At 50.5% G+C, this 4,085-nt stretch overlaps 1 long non-coding RNA gene across 2 annotated transcripts; it reads left to right on the plus strand.

Moving 5' to 3' along the window:
- Nucleotides 1-1,509: 1,509 nt before the first annotated feature.
- LOC109266568 (uncharacterized) lies at nt 1,510-3,833 on the plus strand. Of its 2 annotated transcripts, XR_008422477.1 has the most exons (3): nt 1,510-1,556; nt 3,178-3,249; nt 3,554-3,833. It is a non-coding gene; the product is annotated as an uncharacterized LOC109266568 (long non-coding RNA). The 2 variants fall into 2 exon arrangements; XR_008422476.1 differs by lacking the exon at nt 1,510-1,556 and having other exon boundaries at nt 1,570-3,249.
- The last annotated feature ends 252 nt before the right edge of the window (nt 3,834-4,085 follow it).

Genomic DNA, 4,085 nt, shown 5'->3' on the forward strand with positions numbered 1-4,085 from the left:
GCGATGCGGGGCAAGATGAGGGAGATGCGGTGAAGAAGGGGACACGGCCGAGCCTAGAAGACCGAACTACTGGCTTTTGGTCCTAGCTCGACCTCTGACTACTATATGACCTTGGGCCGCTTCCTTCCCTTTTGGGAGCCAAGGTGGTCTTCTGTAAAATTCAGCGGCGGGGAAGGATGAGCGCCAAGGGTTTCCCCTGGGAGCCTCGGGGTGGCATGTTCAACCCGGGCCTCTTCCTGCTGAGCACATTATTCCAAATAATAAATGCCAGGCAGGCTCCCAGAGCGCGGACAGAAAGCCCGGTAGGGCGACTGGCATTGAGACGGGTCTGGGCACGGCAAGTCCACCTTCCCACCTAGACTCTGGCCGCAGCTGCAGGGCCAGACCTACAGGAACCTGTGGCGCCTTCCGCACCCGCATCCTGGCGACTCGGCTACTTGGCCGCGCAAGGCCAAACCAAAGTGAGCAAGGGCGCAGGCGCATCCCGCCAGAGCTGCAGAGTTGCGGACCCCTCCTCTTACCCGAAACCAAATGGGCGGAGGGGCTCTGGCTGCGGAGGGGCTCTGGCTGCGAAGGGCCAAGCTGGCGCGTTCCCCAGAGACCTGCGCTTCACCGGTACCCGCGCTCCTGGCTTGAACCGCCGAGTGGGGGCGCTGTCGCCGTCTCCTTCTCGAAGCCCCTCTACCTACTCCTGCTACCGCGGCTTCCTACTAGGGCTACCGGATGCAGACAAGTCTAGACACTGGGTGCGCGCCTTAGGGCTGCGCGGGGCGGGGCGGATGGCGGGCGTAGCCGGGGCGGGGAGTGCTCCTGCGTTTCCTCCTTCGTCCTCCTTCGTCCTCCTTCGTCCTCCTTCGTCCTCCCTAGTCTTCCCTTGTCCCGCCTGGCCGTCCTCCTGCGTTGCGTACCCCCTACCGAGCTCCCAGCCAGAGATTAACCCTCTGCCGGGCGCTGATCTCCACCGCCAGCCCCCTTCTGGAGCGGCTGGGGGGCTGGGGGGGTGGGGCTTGGGCTGAGAGGAGAAGGTGCCGCACCTGGAACTGAGGAACTCTGGTGAGGAATGAGGCTCCTTCCAGGTTCTGTGTATGTTTTCTGTCTTTAGAACTCATCCGGGTTGGTTGGATGATTTGTCAGTTTGCCTTTCGATCAGATGTCATGCATTTAAAGAATTACTCCTACGGATCTTTAAAAGTAATTTAAGAATAGCACAGCCCCCCGAGTTTCAACAATCGAACATGAGGGGCCAATTGGCCACAGATCAGGATGCCCTCGCCAAGTTTCCAGGATGAAAAACCGGCTGAGGAGAGAAGGAAGCGATCAGGACAAATCCGTGGCAGAATTATGTTTAGGTCAAATTACAGAGAAGCACGGATGGAAATGGATGAGGCAGATGAAAACTGGGGGAAGTACTGGCCTGGTGGGGCTTAAAAAAAAAAAAAAAAAAAAAAACTTGTCAGCTCAGTTCCATGAGCTTCTTGAGAGTTGCTGTTTCTTCCCTCTTTATCCCCAGCTCCTGACACATAGAGTTTTGAAGATCCTACCTTTGGATCACAAAGGTAGGATGCACTTGATTCTCTGCACCCAATTTTCAGACAAACTCAAGCAAGCATACTTTCTTCAGTATTGTGTTTCAGAATAGTCAGTCTGTACATCTTGCCACAGCCAAAACATAAATCATTATATTGGGTCACTGGTTACACTTTGGGAGTTATGCCTTGCTAGATAAGCAGTTAACTAAAGGATGAATTAATATTTCCACCTAGGCCCTGATTTTGGACTCAGAATTAAATGGAAATGTAGTTCTATTTATGGAAAACAGGGAAAGGATATTTGACCAGAAGTTATATCGGACTGCACCTGTGACTGACCTCACATCTTCCCAGGCTGTCTTTTTAATCCAGCTTTGCTATGGCAAACAGCTGCACCTGGTGTTTTCCTGCCTCAGATCTCTATCACAGCAGCTAGGGACCCCTGCAGAAACCACTGCCCACTCTGACATATGCGTATACCTGCAAGTGCAAAAGAACTAACACCTCGTGGGACAACCTTTGAGGCAGAAATGAGCTGGTAGAGAAATACTCCACTCTTCCGTCCTCCGGGTGGGCAGTTCTGAGGTGCATTCTTGGTAACTCCTAAAATGATAGGGCTCTGGTGGCCCATGGTGGTGCCCAACTTGCAGTTCAGTACTGCACTCTTGGATTGCTTTTCTCTGTTCTTTCTTGATTGCCTGATTTTCCAGTCCTCCTTTCCTGTTCCTTGGGATTTGTTCCCAAAAAAGCTACCTGTACCAAAATTCTTGCTCAGAGTCTATTTTGCAGGAGAACCCAGACTAAGCCAGTCGTGAACCCAAAAGAGGCATCTCTGCCCACCTTTCACGGCCATTCTCAACAGACCTTTCCCAAGTCTGCTAACAAGGAATCAATTTGTTCGGCCTGAGCTTTTGCTCCTTTTATTTCCCAGTTGCCCTGTCCTCTAAGGCATCACTAGTAAGCTCTCAGAGACAGGCAAGTATCAGGGATTCCTAAGAGGTAGGGCCAGTTGAAGGGCTGAGGCTAAGTGAGAGTCTGACAAAGCCATTCTCAGACCACTTAAACCTTTCCCCTGTTTCCAAGGTCCTTGCTGTGGACTTTGAAACTGTTGAAACTCTCAGTTGAACGTGGAGGCAGAGACCATGTGAGACCCAGTTCACTCTCCACACAGCGTGTGCTGAGATTCTGTCTCTTTTCTGCCCTCCTCTTCCCCTTACTCCCTTGTGAAAGCAGTTCCTCTACCCAGATACAAGGTCTCAGGCCAGGGTGTTTGGCACCTAGTACATATCATCTCATTTCAACACCAACGGTGCTGTTGCAAATTGCGAAGCTAGCCTTGGGAGGGAAACAGCCCTTCGTCTCTGCCTTCAAGGAGGGAAATGAGACATGTACCTAAGCTAAATGAATCATTGGAAGTCCTGGAGATCTTCTAAAAGAGGGACATGGAAGTATAGTGGGAGTACTGGTAGGGCTTCAGGGTGGGCTTTGTAGAAGAGCATCCTGAAAGACTCTCGGGTTGGAACGAAGTCCCCTAAGAGATCCCACTGCCCAGAAAGCCACAGTGTTTTCTCCTGTCCATATCAGTTCCTAATTGCCTCCTGGGTCACACCCTTCCAGAATCATGCTAATCATTCCCTCATTTTCCTAGACCCCAGCCCTCCCTTTGTAGATCTGGCCGCGTCCCATCTCTGAATGCCCTTGGTCTTCTCTGCCCTCAGTAGTAAGTGTTGAATGCCAAATGGTGCAGGTTTAATCCTGCCCTTGGCCAGCCACCTTGAACTCCTCCGGAAGCCCACATGTGCAGCCCTCTATGCTGAATTCCGCTGGGGAAGAGAGAAGAATAACATCGTTTACTATTCCAAACCCTGAAGGTCTTCTATTTATTTTGATACAATTGAATTTTCTTAAATAAAAAAAAATATTGGCGGGGGGGGGGTGGGGGGGGGCTGGGCGGTGGTGGTGCTAGATATGCCCTTAATTCCGAATTTTAAAAGTATCAAGCAGCTTTTTTCTATAATTGATAGTGAAACCAAGAAAAAGCCCAATGGGTTATTCTAAAAGCTGTGGTGCTCAGAATCTAATGGGCTGCAAAGAACCCTTGATCCTGACGTGACTGTAATACTGATTTCTGCCCATGAATGAGAACTGGAGGTCCAGCCTTTTTCCCTGCCATGAATGAGCAAGTAAAACAAGAGCTTGGACCTTTCTGGAAAAAGAAGGGTGGTATCAGGCACCCATATCTGCACCTTCTTTCTGTCTCTTGACTCCTATGTATTTAATTAAATCTTTGGTTTTTTAAACACAGTTTGGTGTGGGGAGTAGTTTGGTTGTTGTTGTTGTTTTTAAATTTTTTTTTAAATTTTTTTATTTTATTTTTGAGAGAGAGAGAGACAGAACACAAGTGGGGGAGGGGCAGAAAGAGAGGGAGACACAGAATCAGAAGCAGGCTCCAGGCTCTGAGCTATCAGCGCAGAGCCCGATGTGGGGCTGGAACCCACGAACCGTGAGATCATGACCTGAGCCGAAGTCAGTTGCTTAATTGTCTGAGCCACCCAG

The sequence above is a fragment of the Panthera pardus genome, unplaced genomic scaffold (assembly GCF_024362965.1).
Source record: "Panthera pardus isolate Hobbes unplaced genomic scaffold, ASM2436296v1 HiC_scaffold_16, whole genome shotgun sequence".
Lineage (NCBI taxonomy): Eukaryota > Metazoa > Chordata > Mammalia > Carnivora > Felidae > Panthera > Panthera pardus.